At 35.4% G+C, this 17,616-nt stretch overlaps 1 protein-coding gene and 1 long non-coding RNA gene across 3 annotated transcripts in view; both read left to right on the top strand.

Moving 5' to 3' along the window:
• C4H1orf21 (chromosome 4 C1orf21 homolog) overlaps positions 1-17,616 on the top strand; it is a 268,613-nt gene that overhangs the window by 173,101 nt on the left and 77,896 nt on the right. The window lies entirely within an intron of this gene.
• Positions 5,469-7,949, top strand: LOC141565491 (uncharacterized). Its single transcript, XR_012489038.1, has 2 exons — positions 5,469-7,378; positions 7,446-7,949. It is a non-coding gene; the product is annotated as an uncharacterized LOC141565491 (long non-coding RNA).

The raw sequence follows: 17,616 nt of genomic DNA on the forward strand, positions 1-17,616 counted from the left end.
GATCACTCTGAGGGGGAAAAAAAATTGAGTACCATTCTGTGGAATCCACAGTGTGGGGCTACCTAAATTTACTTATTTTTATATCAATCTTTCTGATCCTTCCATGATCCGTTACAAAATTTTGATCAATGTAATTATGTTCAAAGACATTGGGGCAGGTAGGTAGATGGGGCAGTGGATAGAGCACCAGTTCTGAAGTCAGGAGGATCTGAGTTCAAATGTGGCCTCAGACACTTAACACTTCTAGCTGTGTAACCCTGGGCAAGTCACTTAACCCCAATTGCCTTGAAGAAGAAAAAAAAGACAGCAGAGGACCTATATTTTTTAGTAAGATTTTTTTTTAATTCTTATTAAGCTTTTGCAATCCAAGTACTGTTATTGAAAAGCTGTAATAAGGCAAATGACTTTGTCTTACAAGGAGAGAGAGACAGAGAGAGAGAGAGAGAGAGAGAGAGAGAGAGAGAGAGAGAGAGAGAGAGAGAGAAGAAAAAAGAACAAACTCTTCCATGACGGCAGAAATCATTTTATAAAAACATCCTGGTATAAAGAGTGGAAGATCACTATGTTATCTTTTTGTTCCCTTCTTCTCTGTTACTGTTGCTATTGTGCTCATCACCTCACACCTTGAATATTACAGTAACCTTCCAGTGGCTTTCCTTGCCCCAAGTCCTTCCTCACTACAGCCCATTTTACTTTTCATGGCCAAAGTGAACTTCCTGAAATGTAGAACTGATCATGTCATCCCATCCTTTCTCAGTGGCTCCTTATTACCTTTTGTAACACATATAAAATCCTCTGTTTGGCTTTTTAAGCTCTTTATAATTTAACCCCTTCTCTTTCCAGTCTTCTACTCTTTATTCTACAAACCATTGTCACTGTTCTTCTCGCTTTTATTGTTATCACTGACATCTTCCCAATAACACCACCTACTACCATGACCGTTGTGTTATAATGCACTAACAAAAATGCCCCAATGGGAAAAAAACTTTAATAAATATTTGATAAATAAAAGTAATAAATAATGATCTCTCAGAAAATATCTAGCCTAACTAAACTTCATCACTTTTTACATTTTTGAAATTTTACATTTTTGTTCCTAAGATCTTTGAAGGAACCTCAAGAAAAACAAAATCAACTTTTTCAATGTTTTCCCCAAAATTAAGTAATCCTAGTTTTGGTCCAAATATTTTGTTGCCTGACATTTGTCAGTAATGACAGTCATAATGATAGCTGCCATTTATTATTTTATCTCATTTGATTTGTCCAACAACCCATGCACTAAGTATGTGAGTGTTGTTATTCCATTTCTCAGAAGAGGAAGCTCAGTTTCTAATCACGCAGCTAGTTTATGCCTGTTAAGGAAAAGTTGATGGGCATTGTAGGAGCCAACACCTGGATTATTGAGCTCCTCAAGTATGCAAATTGTTTAACATTACAACCTATAAAAGATTTACCAATAATTCACTCAGGGTTTCTGAAGGAAATCAATTCCATTAACATCCTTGACCTCTCTAAAGTAAGTACTTTATAATGTTAATAGCATTCCTGTTATACTTTTTCAATACCCTCTGTTAATAGAATCCACAGTGTTATTTTGTTTTCCTTAGTTCTTGCTGACATTTTCAGGACTGTACTCCTTAATGATCATTAAATCATTTTTCTAGGCAGTCACTGGCTTGGATGATTGTTCTATTTTAGTATGTTTTTCCTAGATTGATTCTTTACTCCAAGACTAATTTTACTTTTGTTTACAATGATTTTCATTTGCCATCTGCTGATATCATTGTCTAAATGAAATTTCTTTTGAATCAGTTTGTTTCACTATTAGGCAAGCTTCAGTTTCAGTAGTATTCCCGATTTAGAGACTAGTTTTAAATATTCCTAAGTTATTATTATCCCAGGATCATAAAATATTATAATTAGAAACTTTGAGGTAATTTATTCATGGGATCATTGGCTCAGTGAGGGTTTTTAAACTGAAATCTGTAAACTTATTGAAAAATATATATATAATTAATTTCCTTTGTAATCCTTTGCATTTTATTATTTAAAAAACATTCTGGGAAGTGACCCATGACACTAAAAATGTTATGAGCCATAGCTTTAGAAAGGAGGCCATTTTTTCTGATTATCTTATTTCACAGATAGGAAAGTTGAGCACCTGAAAGATGGAATTTGTCTACGGTCACTCCAACTATCAGTGAATCTTCTGGCATACTAGAAGAATGGAATTTTAATTTCTGATTATGTATTTCTGTTTTCTCTCTTTGCCAGAGCTTATCAATGTTATGTCCATTTATTTCAGGTATATATATATATATATATATATATATATATATATATATATATATATATATATATATATATATCATGGAAGTGTTGGATTTAAGCAATGTATTCATCTACAATAGAGAAGCATGGGACACTGTCATAGGACTATCAAAAGTCACTAAGCCTTGCTGAGTTTAGTCATGAGAAATGGATATTTGGAGGATTATAAATTAAATAGAGAAATGACTTTGGAATTAAGAAGATCCAGAAGTTCAAATTCTACTTCTGATAAATATTAGCATGACCTCTGACAAATAACTCTTTTAGAACAGTTTCATCATCAATAAACTGAAAAGTTCAGATTCAGTGACTGCCATGATCTTTTCCTTCTCTAAATTTGTGTTGTCTACAAGCCCTTTCTGACTCTGTAATTAAGAGCAGAAGAAATGCTTTGGAATCTCAGAGAGACACTATTTGAAGTACTTAAACCTAGCTGTTGATAAGGCATTATGGCTAGCCAGGATATACAAGGTTTGTAGCTGTCAGCTGTAGGAGAAGGGTTCCATGTCACTGTGCTGACCTAAGGGCAAAGATACCTTGACAGACTCTAAAAGTCCCTTCCCTGGTTGTCTGAAAGGCCTTTCACTAGTTATTGGTCAGAGATCATGCAAAATTCTTGCTTAACTCTGAAATACATTGGCTATAGTAGGAATTTCTAATTAATCTATCTTACTTATATAAGTGGCAGGATGCTGCTGTACTCCATAGCAAAGATTTAGGCTTAAAATGGTTGTTTCATCAGAGGAGCAGCATTTGATCAATTTGCTTTTTAAAAAAATTGAATGTGAGTTGTGTTCTTTTCCTTTTGCAGAAGAATACCTATTGATTCTACTTTTCCCATAATTTCATGAAAGGTTAATATCCCAACAGATTTCCTTTTCTGTTCTCATTTGTCCTAGACCCATTAAATGGTGACCCCAGGTAATCTTGGGAGGATTGTTTGCCTACATTTTTTGTTTTCTTCATTCTTTTTTCTCTTCATTCTCTATTCCTCATATAATGAGTTAGATTATTTTTATTTAGAAGCCATATGAAAGAATATCTTGTCACTTTTGGAAAGTCCTGATCTCCCTGAGCAGCTAAAATAGATTTAGCACTGTTGAGACTTAGCTAAAATAAACTGAATCTGCCTAATAATTAGGCTTTCTCTCAAAGAGAGAACCCTTCAATTCATTTCAAAAAACATTTACTAAGTATCTACTAATATATACAGGCCATTGCCCTAGATCCTGGAGAAAAAGGTCCTTGCTCCTGTGGAGCTTGTCTTCAGTTGATACCTGGCACATAGTAGATGCTTAATAAATACTTGTTGATATGACTTGGAGAGGATACAGCATGTATAAGTAGGTAGGTAAATACAAGATAGATTGAGGAAGGAGAACAAAAGCACTATCAATTTTTTGCAGTCTTTCCTTACAATTAGAGATCTTTTTTTGGGATTTGGTTTTTTCCCTTTAAATCCAGCCTCAAGGAAGCCTGGATCTGAGGATCACTCATTACACCCCTGTTTTGAAGGATTTTAGAAGTCTAGAGTGGTTTCAAACCAAATAGGGTACCTGGAGATTTTATTTAACTTTGCTTTAGAGAAGATTAATCAACTTCCAGTTGGCCCCATACTTATTGTCTCCTCCCTGGTTATTCAGCCCATAAAATTTTGGTAGTATTATTTATATTCTTTCCTCAGAGTTAATAAATGGGCACCTTGGAAGAGTAGCAGCCCTAAGTTAATATAAAATTAGGGTAGTAGCAGTCTTCTTTTGTTACCTAGTGGGAATGAATAAGAAGATTGTGTATCTTATTTTCCCCTACTAGATTCTCTGGGTTGCATTGATTGTAGTTTTTCAAGGTCTTTGAGATGATTCTGGTGATAGTTTTATTCTCTGTTTTAGAATAGAATTGGAGGAGCTCAGCTCTCCAAAGAGGAAGTATCTGATGAATCAGCCATCATGAACCTCAGGTGTTGGTTGCATAAAAAAGTATAGAGAGAGCATGTGATGCAAAGAATAGATTAATGGGCAGATAATATGGTCATTTAGATTCTACTCCAAGTTTAGTTGCTGACATAGTATAAAACTATATGCAAGATACTTAAAATCAATGAGTTTTCCTTACCTAGAACATAGGAAAGATCGAGAAGAGCAAAAACACTCAACACATATTATCTATCTGAGTGGAGGTTGGTGACATAACACACCAGTCTTACTCAGAGAAAACAAATGTATGATCATCACTATAGTCAAAGACTGTAAGCTGAGGAGGTACCACATGAGACATTATTTGAGGAAAAGAAGAGAATAACCATGTATTAAGTGCCTCCTATGGCCCAGGAATACTAAGTGCTTTGCAAATATTATCTTATTTGATAACTCTGGAAAATAGGTGCCTTTATTATCCCCATTTTACAGTTGAGGAAATGAAAGCAGTCATCATTTCAGTGACTTATCCAAGGTCACACAGCTAGCCTCTGAGGCAGAATTTTAACTTGGGCCTTCCTGACTCCAAACACAGAGAACTCTGCCCACTGCTCCAAGACATAAATATAAACCTTTTTCAAGTTGTACCTTTTCTCCTCAACTTTATCTAAAGAAAATTACCTTAAGTTCCTAAGTTGAAATCCTTTTTTATTTTGATCTAGGTACTTTTTTTTTTCCTGATACTTCATTGTTCTTGTTTGCAAATTAGTCTCCAGTTTGTAGACTGGCTATTGGCCCTTATTATAATCAATAAAGTTTATGTGTTAACACAGTGAATCAGGCAAAAAGCTGTTGCTGAAGGCTTTAAAGACTGAGGACTTTTGTGATGACTTCCGTTTTTCCCAGTATTGTTTTGAAATGTATTCTTTGTTAAACATGTTTTCCTTAGATGCAGAGTGTTGTATAAATATAAATTGTGGTTCACATACTTGACCACATCCTTCTCCCTCCCAGCAGAGGTTGATTTGTCTCCTTTTCACTTTTTAAAATCAACTACTGCCACTCTAAAAAGCAAGGATAATAGGCTCAACCTGATTTTTGGCTTCTTCCCCAAATAAACAGATATAGCCTAGTTTTGAAGCTGAGAGCTTGGTACGAGCTTCATCAAATCATGGTGCTATTTGGATGGTATGTTAATTGATCAGACTAAAAAGGCAGAATATTGTTACCCAGCTAGTATGGTAACAAGTGGCAAAGCATGGAAAAGGAATACTAGTAAAATGTGTTCTTAATCTTGAAATCACTATTACATGAGTAGCTAATACAACACAGTAAGGGATGATATGCCCTTTCTGCAGGCTGCTCAGAGTTCTTTCTCCTTCCCAATGGGATGCTAAAAATAAAACCAAAGCATTAAGTTTCATTTATGATTTGGAAAATTCAGTGAGATGTTTTTTTCCAAAAATTAATCATTTATATTTTACTAAAAGTAATAGCATTATACAAATAATATTGTTTCCTAGAGAAAGTGTTAGGGTATGTTTCTTGATATTTTTCATGTATACTCCAATCGTATTCTTGATCAACATGTATCAGGGATTTGCAATCCAATTCAGGTTTGGTTTTCAAAATTCATGGTAATTCAAGAAATGTTGACAAGATAGGAATGATAACCAGGCATAAAAGTCTATTAATCTTCCTTCTTGAAAGTACTCATTGTTTTGCTTGTCAACATCATATTAGATCTATTAAAATGCCATCATATAACTGCCTGTTTCATGTTCATAATAGAACCAATTTAATTTTCCTGATTTGCATACTACCAGTGTGCTGTGACATTAAGTTGTTAAGCTTCTCTGTTCTGCAAAAATAAAATATGCTGCTTTTACTCTTCAGTATTTTAATTTTGAAATATCAATGTAGAGTAGAATGCAATTCAGTCATGTCTTCTCATTGTAGGCTACTTTTATCTATAATCTTCTGTAGACCTTCAACAGAGGATTCACCAACATCCTGGAGGCCTTCCTCCAACTCTGCAATTTGGAGGTACTATTGTAATGTCTGGAGTGTTTCTCTCTCTGACCAGCCAATTTTTTTATTATAATTTTTGATGATGTATTTTATACCACTTCTTGTACATAGATAATCATTTGAAATAAGCTGTAGCCTATTTGTACCCCCAGTACATCTCCTCATCTTTTTGGCTCATCTTCCTTCAACTTTGATTCTTTGAAGAGTCAAGAATTTACATTTTCATTACATGAAATTAAATCATCTATTCCAAGGGGAAAAGATGAAAATGGAATGTTTAGAATGATTGTTTTAGGAATTGAGATGAGAGTCTCTGGGAATTATACGGTGATCAATTCTGATGGATGTGGCTCTCTTCAACAATGAGATTGAATCAGACCAGTTCTGATAATCTTGTGGTAAAGAGAGCCATCTACACCCAGAGAGAGGACTGTGGGAGTCGAGTGTGGTTCACAACATAGCATTTTCACTCATTTTGTTGTTGTTTGCTTGCATTTTATTTTCTTTCTCATTTTTTTCCTGTTTGATTTGATTTTTCTTGTGCAGCAAGATAATGGTATAAATGTGTATGCACATATTGGATTTAACATATATTTCTACCATGTTTAACATATACTGGACTACTTGCCATCTAAGGGAGTAGGTGAGAGAAGAGGGGGAAATGGAACACAAGGTTTTGCAAGGGTTAATGTTGCAAAATTATCTATGAACATGTTTTGAAAATAAAAAGCTATAAAGAAAGAGAGAAAGATGTAAAGTATGGGCTAGCTCCATGGAGGCCTCAGTAACAGCCAGAGTCAGGATAAGTAAAAGTCCTTGGTCTTCAGGGGAAGAAGTGAAGGAGATAGAGAAACTGTCACAAGCTCTCCACCAACCTCCTTTCTCCTGGTCCTGCTACAAAGTGAAGTTCTCTCACCTCCCTGACCCCACCCCTTAATCCTTACCTACAACTAACTGTATACACTAAACATCAAGCCTTCATGGAACCATGAAAAGGACCATTTTTCCAAACATATGCTAATAGAATCATTGTACCATAGGTAATTAGCCTTAAGTGCTAGGTTGTCTGATTCAACACACCTTGAGAGAGAGAGAGAGAATGAGTGAGAGAGAGAGAGACAGAGAGAGGAGAGGGAAAAGGAGAGGGAGAGGGAAAGGGAGAGGGAAAAGGAGAGGAGAGGAGAAGGAGAGGAGAGGAGAGAGAATCTATGGTAGGACTGTTGAAGAATCTTGCAAATTCAGCAGAGGTTACATACAAATTTGTACCAGGCGACTAAAGCACAATTTAAAAAATTTCACTAGTTTACTTAGTAGCCCAACAACAAAAGGACAGGGTCTTCCATCCCAAGGCCATCTCCTGTCAACCTGATCTTTACCTGGCTACCCAGATAGTTCTGGAGGAGAAGTGAGATAGGTGACCTTGCACAGACCTACCTCACTTAAATCCACTTCATTAGCATATCATGGTATCATCTCCCTAATATCATGGTTCTCTTCTAAAGTTAAGGACAAACAATAACAACAGACAAACAACAATTAAAGAAACATTTACTGGTTCAGGACACTGGGCTAGTCAATCAGACTAAAACAGAAAAACTGCCCCCAAGGAGTTTATATTATATTAGGGATAAATATGCATGTACTAGTCATATGATATAAGGTAGGAAGAGAAAAGAACAAGAGAAAGAGATCAACGCATACTAGGAAAATTTGGGGGATGAAAAGAATGGTTTCAGAGAAAACTAGGAAAATTTGTCTGAATTGATCCAAAAGTTAAGTGAGCAGAACCAGGAGAACACAATTGACAACAATCATAACTATTGTAAAAATAATCAACTTTGAAAGACTTAGGAACTCTAACCAATACAATGACTAACCACAATTCCAAAGGACTAATAATAAAATGTGCTTTCAGCCTCCAAGTAGTGATGGATTCTAAGTGTAGGTGGAGTCCTTTCCCTCACTTTCCTTTTTCTTTTTATCTTTATGTTATTGTTTCATAGACAATGTGTGAAATGTGTTTTGTTTGACTATAGAAGTTTGTAATGAGTTTAGTTTTTCGTGCTTTATGGAGGGGGAAAAGTAAGGAAAACTGAATCTTTAAAAAAAAAAAAGAAAAGAAAATTTGAGGATGACAAAAGCATTAACATCTAGGAGAATCAAAGAAAAGGGTGGCATTTAGTGTAAGCTTTAAAGATAATATTTCTGAAAAGCAGAGATAAGGCAGGAAATACATTCTTATAGTAGGTAGGCAGCTTCTATGAATATACAAATATAAAAGATAAAAATTAAAAATTTTAGCTTATAGATGTTCATTCATCTTTTATATATTTCCATATGGGTCATGTTGAGAGAGAAAAATCTGAACAAAGGGGAAAAACCACAAGAAAGAAAAAAATATGAAAATGGTTATGCTTTAATCCGCATTTACTCTTCATAGTTCTCTCTCTGAATGTAGATGACATTTTCCATCCTAAATTTATTAGGATTGCCTTAGATCACTGAATTGCTGAGAACTAAGTTTTTCATAGTTGATCATCACAAAATGTTCCTTCACTTAGCATCAGTTCATATAAGGCTTTTCTGAAGTCGGCCTGTTCATCATTTCTTATAGAACAATTATATTCCATTATTTTCATATTCCATAACTTATTCAGCCATTTCCCAACTAATGGGCATCCAGTCAATTTCCAATTCTTTACCATCACAAAAAGAACTACTGTAAACATTTTTGCACATGTGGGTCCTTTTTGCTTTTTTATGAAGAGAAAATGTTGAGTAAACAATTAGTTTTCCAGTTTGGACTTTGGAATGTGTGAATGGGAATAGAGAGGTAAGTTGGAGCCAGGAAGAGGAAAGCTTTTAATACCAGTCTAAGGGGTTTCTTAGGAGCTTATTTATTTGTTTATTTTTAAATTAAGAGACTGACATGATCAGACCTGAATAGTGAGAGAGATTATTCTGACCAATTGTCAGATTTATTGCAAAAGTGAAAGTATAGTGGCAGGGAAACCAATTAGGGAGCTATTATAATAACCCTATGAAAGACAGGGAGGATCCGAACAAAAATGGTAACCATAGAATTGGAGAGAAAACATATGTGAGAGATGATTTTCATAGTAGTAGAATCAGTGGAACTTGGTAACTGATTGGGACTGAAATGACTTCCAGGATATGAATTTGAATGATGACCAGTAGTGACTTCACAGCAATAGGGAATTTTGAGGAGCTCATTTTAACATGTAGAGGTTACATAGTATGGAAGGTTTTTAGGTCCAGGCTAGTGGACTCTTGCAGATGAGCGGTAGATTATATGGTTGTAGCTAGTGAAAATTTAAAATAGCAGATCTTAAGGTCACAATTGTGTGGGATGGGTGCTAGACCCCCTTTCCCAAATTAACTGATCAGAGACATCTTCAGGTACAAAGAGAAAACATGTGTTTAGTTCCTGCAAGGAGAGGCCCAAGCACACCTGGGAGCCATCCCAACTCCTGTGTTGTGCTCCTGGAACCTGGCCAGCTTCCACCTTGTCCAGGATTAAAAGCAAAAGACCTGAGACTTCTCATTGGATAGACTAAAAGGACAGAACTACCCTTGACCAATGTTGTCTGCTTCCTGTAGGTCATGTCACTTCCTATGGGTCACATCATTTCTTGAGGGTCTAACCTTTAGACACCACATGTCTCCCTGAAACCCTTTAAGGTCCAAGACCTGAGAATAGGGATGAAGGCCTGGGAATAGAGATCATGTGACTTAGTCTCAATACTGAGAAAGCTTCATCCAATTAGTCCCATTCACAAGGTAGTACAAAGGCAAGGAATCCAGATCAGTTCCATTCACAATGTAGTACAGAAGCAATGAATCCAGAAATCATTTAAGTAGAATGAATGACTAAGAAGGGATTGAGGGACGAGAGTTCATTATGAGGAGACAGAAAAATGGGAGGTTGTGGTCAGAGTGTAGGACATTTCACTCTTCACCTGAAAGCATGCCAGGCAATAGAAATTCCTACTAAAGGAGAATTCAATATATACAATAATCATGGAAGTCGTTTCAACCTTGTCTTCTACACCAAAGGTATCAATCTCAATACATATACCCCCAACTCCTGAGTGCTGCCCAGAACAGAATAAAATGTAATTATGACATGTTTAACAAAATATATAAAAATAGTTTTTTTGTCTGTTTTTTTATTATTATTTAAACAGATATTTTGGTTCACAGGATTTTGTTCTCCAAGCCTCATAGACTTGGTTTTGGGTTAATTTTTTTTCCTCCCATGAAATACATATAGGCAGAAAAGGATGCTTAAATATGAAGTAAAAGGATTTAGGGTCAAATTTTGGCTTTGCTACCTAACTAACCAACCACCTCTGTGACTTTGGGCTAGTCAGTTCAAGTGTTGGTGGATGAAGGTCATTGGAGTAGATAATCTATAAAATCATTTAGCTCTCAATCTATGAGTTTATAAATTCTTTGAGAAAAAGGAAATTGAAGACATTTCCCAACTTTTCCGTTGGTAATTCAAAAAAAATTTTTCAAATTCTACTTGGAATTCAAAGTTAAAGCTATTTGTAGATACCTGAGACTACTAAGGGTAGTTAAGGAAATTAATTGTGGTTATACAACATTTCAAAGCTTAATAAATCATAGCAATAAATGTACTCACAGTGTGGACAAACTGCCTGACTCTGGCAGCACTTCAGAACATAGAGGAAAATTATTGTCATGTAAATGTGCCTGTTATTTAGCAACCTGCATAATTGTTCTTTAATTTCTTAAGGGGGTTGAAAATAAAATTCAATTAAGTAAAATACTTAAAGGGGAAGGGGGGAAAGTGTTCTGATTCATTGAGAATTAGCCTTTAAGCACAGACACACAGTAAGCATACATTCCTAGGAAATCTTCACAAAATGCCTTAGTACATTTTTTTCTTTAGTTTCTTGCCTTTAAACCGAGTATATTATACTTTTCTTGAAAAAATGTGAATTTCCAATTAAGTGCATTATGTAGACTTGTAGGAATGTCATTTTGATCATTCAGCATCTTGCAACACCATTATGATGAACATTAATTATTACTAAGCAATAGGTAGATTTGCCTTGTGAAGCTGCTTTTTAAAAATAAATTCTAGCTATCATTTAGTTTGGTCAATTCATATTCATTGAATACTTGATCCAAATTCTGTGCTTTGTCTCTTGCTTTATTTAAAAATAATAATAATAAAGCACTGAATCTGTATCTGCTAGGGCCAAATTTAGGAGTCATCAACAAAATGTATCAATTTTTAATAGACATTATAAAATTCATTGATGGAGCAAGGAAAAAATAAGTTAGGGGGATTATGATAGCATTATAGTCAGCCTATTTCTTATTTTTCTAATGGCGCTTCTAATTTTAAATCCTTGTAGCAATACTTGAGAAAAAAATAGAGGTTTGGCCAATTAGAGTCAAGTAAAAAGCTTCTGGGTGGCTCAGGAGATGGAATCCTGAGCCTGGAGTCAGGAAGCTTCATCTTCCTGAGTTAAAAAGTAGCCTCTGACAGTTACTTGCCATGAGACCCCTGGCCTAATTACTTAATCTTGTTTGCCTTAATGTTTCCTCTTTTATAAAATGAGTTGGAAAAGGAAACAGCTAAACCCCTCCAGTATCTTTGCCCCTTCCCCCCCCCCCAAATCCAACTAAATGACTAACAGAAAACTTCTTTTTTAATGACCAGAGCACAAGTCACTTTCACTTTTTTTTTAGCCTGGATTTTCCTTATTTGTAAAAATATGGGATTAAACCAGATAGTCACCAAGACAGTTAACTCCTGCCTGCCTGCCTGCTTGACTTTTGAATTTATAAGCAGTATTCTCTCTGAGCTTCAGTTTCTTTATCTGTAAAATGAAGGAGGGGCATCCATACTAGATGAACTCTATAAATCATTTCAGCTCTAAAATTCTAAAAGTCATTGAATCACAGATTTAGAGCTAGGAGGGACCATCCACCCCAGTCCTTACACAGAGGAAGGACCCTCTGAAGAAGGCTCAGAGAGAATGAAATCTACCACTTTTCAACTGAATACTGGCCTGGACAGAGAGAAGGCACTCTGGAAACCAACTCTAGAAAGTAAAACTTTTCCAAAGTCCTACAAATGTAAATAAAAGCATTGGGCTATGGAATGTAACACCTCCAAAACCTATTCTTGGAATAACTGCAAGTTATCAGGTGATTATCATAAAGCAAATAGAATATTTGCAAAGGTTAAATTTTCTAATCTTGAAATTCCCTAAGGAACAATCCCCAGCATTAAAAATTTACTGAATTCACTTCTGACTTAAAACCATAATGGTCCTGGGAGGATGTGCGGTGGGATAAAAGGTTTTGTTTTATCAAAAGTTCCAAAACATTCTATCATTTATCCTTTTATTGCAATTTTGGTCTCTCCATCCCAGAAAAAATAAAATAAATAAGTGAAGGGAATAAAAGAAATAAAACAGCACAGCTAAAAAATGCAAACAGCCAAACAGTTGGAACTCTCAGAAATCCAAAAAAAAAAAAAAAAAAAAAAAAAAAAAAAAGGCTTTCTAGAATCTCATTTCTATTGTAAAAGAAAAGTAAGGACCAAGTCAATCTACAGACCTATTCCTCCTGATCCCTACAGTCAACATTAAAGAAAAGAAAAGACATCCTTTAACTAAATGCAATAGTCCTCCCAATTGGCCTAAACTTTCACTGAAACCTAATTTATTTTCTGATCCTACTGCTCTTGGATTCTGCTTGTGACTTTTGCCCTGAGGAAAAATAGTATTCATTTGAGGGTTCCAATTACTGAAATGCCAGGTAACCGCAACTTTTCTGTAGTTTTCAAAACTTTTATAGATGGATTTAAATAGTTTCCTCCTAGTCTCACTAGTTAACTTCAGTTGTGGAGCATGAAATCTAAAAATATAATGTCATATCACAAAGGGCTCCTTCTCTCAGCTTTCCTAGTGAATGGTTCACATTGGAATAGCTTTATTTTAAAAAGAAAGTAAAATTCAACATTTCTATATTTCAAATGAAAATAAATTCATATTACTGAAATGGAAAGAGAAAGTAAAATGACATTACTATAAGACTGCAAATGCATTCTTAACTAGAATTTGTCATTACTCATCAAGGAAAATATGCACATTTCTCTAGGCAGCCTGCACATCTCTGAGGGCTGCTAATTAGCAGAATATTTAGAGTGCCTTGTAGTGACCTCCAAGATCATGTCTAATTAAAATTAATTCAGAGCACAGAGTATCCCACATCTTGGCTCCTTCAACAGGGTTGGGTGGTTTATGTATGTCTCATCAAACTGATCCTAGTGGAAATGATTTTCCTCTCAAATCCTTCATTGTCTGGGATATATTCCTTTGTCTTTAAGGTATTATAAATTTAGATTACAGTTATTTGTGTACATAACTTATCCTTCCTACTGGATTAAAGCTCTTTGAGGACAAGCAATTGTGTCTTCATTTTTTAATTCCTGGGGACTAGCATTGTACCATGTATAGAATAAGTGCTCAGTAAAGTTTATTAGACTGTGTAGAACTCAGTTCTTTTGCTGGAAGAATTTGCTTGCTTTTATTTCTGAGAGATAATGTAGATAGAGTGCTGAATTTGGAAGCATAAAAACATGGGCTCAACTTAGTAGAATTGTAACCATGGGCAAGACACTTAGCTTCTCTAGGCCTTGGTTTCCCTGTTTGGAAAATGGGGCTAATAATACCTATAGCAGCTACTTCACAGGGTTGTGTAAGGCTTAAATGAGATAACTTATGTAAAGTGTTTTGCAAACCCTAAAGCTCTGGATAAATGTCAGCTTACCACTGTAGTGGGTAGAATTAGTGGCTTCATAAATTCCAAATGTGCTTCCTAAGAATGTGTATAAGTGAATTGGTTATCATTGGATAGATTAGCTTAATCTTTCAAGATTAGTAATCTCATTAAACAATATATCCAAAATATGCCCTCATAATAGCAGTTTATGTATATAAATATATGTAGTTTCACATGCATCATAACAATAATCTTGTGAGGCAAATAATATAGGACAAATATTGTTGTACCCATTTTTGAGAATAAGGAAATCAAGGCTAAAATAAGTTAAGGGACACAAGGATCATAGACTTATAAATTTAGGAAGAACCTTTATGGGCCATTTAGGTCCCTCCCCTCAGTTTTTACAAATAAGAAAGCCAGTTGTGACTTGCCCAGGATCATACATGGGACCCTCTTATGGGCTCCTTCTATTTATTATAGCCAGTGAACTTCAGGGACAAGATTAGAATCCAGCCATTCTAAGTCAAAGGCTATTTGTACTGTATCACACTGCCTATCAAGGAGTTGTATGAACTTGACAGAATATTTTATATTATTTTGGATAGTGCAATGGGCTGTTATCCAGGTTGAACTAATTAGCCAAGTATACAAGGAGTAAGAGTACCTCAGTACTAGTGTTGGGTATAGTTAAATGAGTTACTTTAAGCATTTAAGTATCTATGGAAAAATAGTATGGAATATCAATGTAGCTTTCTAATCCAAGTCTCTTAAGACATCTTTTAAAAAAAACTTCTCAATATTCTTTGCTATCTCCCTTGTTGTCCACGACGTGCCCCTTAATTCTTTTGTTATTGTTGTTATTCCATCATTTTCAGTTCTGTCCGATTCCTCTTGAACTTGATGAGATTTAGAATTGGGGTAACTAAATGAAATTAGAGTTAATTGAGGTCTAATGGCATATTTAGGGTACAGGGAGTCAAATGGAGCTCCCCTGCAACCCCTTTGATTCAGTGCAAGGATACAGAGTTAAATGAGGTCTAGTAGCAGCGCAAGAGTCCTCTGTAAAGGAATTTACAGACCTGAAAACCTAGATTGGTAAAGGAGGTTTATTATAGGGTTTGGAAGTAAAGTTAAAGTCTAATTAGTAAAAGGTGAAAGTAGAGATAAAAGGGCACTGGAAATAGGATTCCAGTGGACAGAGAACCTTGGCATGCCAGGCATAAGGCTGCCATGTTAGGAACTTCTGCAACGAGAGAGCTTCAGCTTGGCTCTTTTATAATGAGGGATTTAGCTAAAGGGGCCTGTGGGTGGTGTCCCAGGTTGGCTCAGATCTGGGTGGGGGGTTGTGAGAGCCTGGATCTCCTATTGGAATTCAAAAGGGCTCTTTTGACAGGATTTATGAATCAAAGGTCTTCTGCAACCTGGATACACCTAATTGTAGGTGGTCCCCCAAAATCTGTCCTAGGCCTTCTGTCTTTCTCCCCACTTTTACTCTCTCTTGATAGCCTCATCAGTTCCATTGGACTTAACTATCATCTCTTTTTTGGTGACTTACATACTCACACACATATTATGTATACATATATGTTCATATATATTCATAGACATATATACAACATGTTTATATCTATATACCTATATAGAATATATCTCTAGCCTCATTTTTTCTTTTGAACTTTATTATTGAATCACCAAGTTTTGCAAATTAGATAACTTGTAAGATCTTAAACCCAACATGTTCAAAACTAAGCTTATTTTTCCCTCCCTTCAAATCCCACAGAGGTTAATTAACTTGTCTAAAATTATACAAACCACAAGAAGGAAGCACCTGCTATGTGCCAACATTGTGTAAGATGCCAAGAATACCCCCCCACAAAAAAGAAAAGAAACTTCTATTCTATCAGAAGAATCTCCATGGCATGTTTAAGTGGATACAAACAAATGCAAAGTAGCAGAGGATTGTTAGGGAGAGTCCCACTAGCAGTTGGGATTGAGGAAAGACTTCTAGAAGCTGCTTCTGTCTTGAAGGAAGTAAGGGATCATGAGAAGTGGGGTCAAGGTGGGAGTGTATTGTAGGCATTGGGGACTGTTATCACATAGGTATAGGAGACTGGAGATTGAGGTATTATGGGTGAGGTGCAGAGAAATAGGCAATGTAATTGAAATGTAGTATGCAGAAAGGAATTTAACATATATAGTGAATTGATGAAATTCAGTTTAACTAAAATTTGCTATAAGCATCTATTCTGAGCAGGACACTTGGATATAGATGAAGAATGTGCATATAGAAAAACATAATACAAAGTTAGAGTGTAATAATAACAAAGGAGAATACCTGTAATGCTTTAGGAAAATTTAAGAAGACTGATTTGAAATCTGATGACTGTCTCTGTGTAGTCTTAATAAAACTTGCTAGTTTTGAGAAAGAGCCTTTTCTCTTGGCAGCTAACATTTTTCTTTAGGGTAAAAAAAGTTTTTAGATAATACCCTAGGCTTCTTCACTTGATTGATCATCAAAATAAATAGGGTATGTGTAATAGAACTATGGTTCCATTAGCATAGGTAATTCCCAAGTGAGGAAACTCCCTTTAACTATGCAGATGACTTTTTTCCTCTTACAATTCACAGTCTTAGAAACCCACTTAGAGCACTGAAAGGTAAAGACCTTGAACAAGGATCTTTTTGGCTCCTAAATAATCCACTAGGTAGAGATCATTACCTTGACTAAATCCTGAGAAAAGGCATTCGAGGACTACAATATAATTAAATGGTCAAAAAGCAAGATGTTATCACAGAATAGTTGTTACAACTAAACCAAAACCATCTGATTTTAAATAAAAATGGTGATCAAGTTCAGTAGCTTAGACAGTCTATCTTGTTGCTCCAGAGAAATAAAATGTGTCAGTGTTTCAGGTTAACTGGATTTGCCCCTTTTGTTTGTTTATTTTTTCAATGTACAGAACATTCTTGAATTTGCTAGCACCCGTCAATAAATGAAGGGACAGAGTTAATTGTTAGACCAAGTTCTTATTTTTGCTTTTAGGCAAATTCCTCCTTCATGAAGAATACAGTTGTCTTAATATCTCAGCATCTGGCTGTCACAACTTGTTAGAAATATCATCAATCTGTCCATTTATGGTTGTGAAATTGATTCCGATGAGAGCTGACTGACTCTTGGAAAAGAGACATATTCCTTACTCTTAAGGTGTTTACATTCTTACTTGAGATGATGTGAAGGGAAGAGTAAACGATGTAATATAATAGCAGGAATAAACCTCACGCAACATACTGGGGATGTTATCACACAGAGAGACCTAGAAGGGACTTCAGAGATAATCGAGTCCAATAGCCTTATTTTATAGATGAGAAAGGAAACCTGAGTCCTAAGAAAGTTGTGTCAGTGGTGAGATTTTCTGATTGCAGAGCCCGTGTTTCTTTGACTTCACCAAGATTGTGATTCAGAATTGTGGGGGCTGTTAAGGGAAGACTTATTCATGTCTCTAAAATGAATTTAGTTTTTTTTTTTAATCTTTCTTGCTATTTAAGT

The sequence above is a fragment of the Sminthopsis crassicaudata genome, chromosome 4 (genome assembly GCF_048593235.1).
Source record: "Sminthopsis crassicaudata isolate SCR6 chromosome 4, ASM4859323v1, whole genome shotgun sequence".
In the NCBI taxonomy this organism is placed as follows: Eukaryota; Metazoa; Chordata; class Mammalia; order Dasyuromorphia; family Dasyuridae; genus Sminthopsis; species Sminthopsis crassicaudata.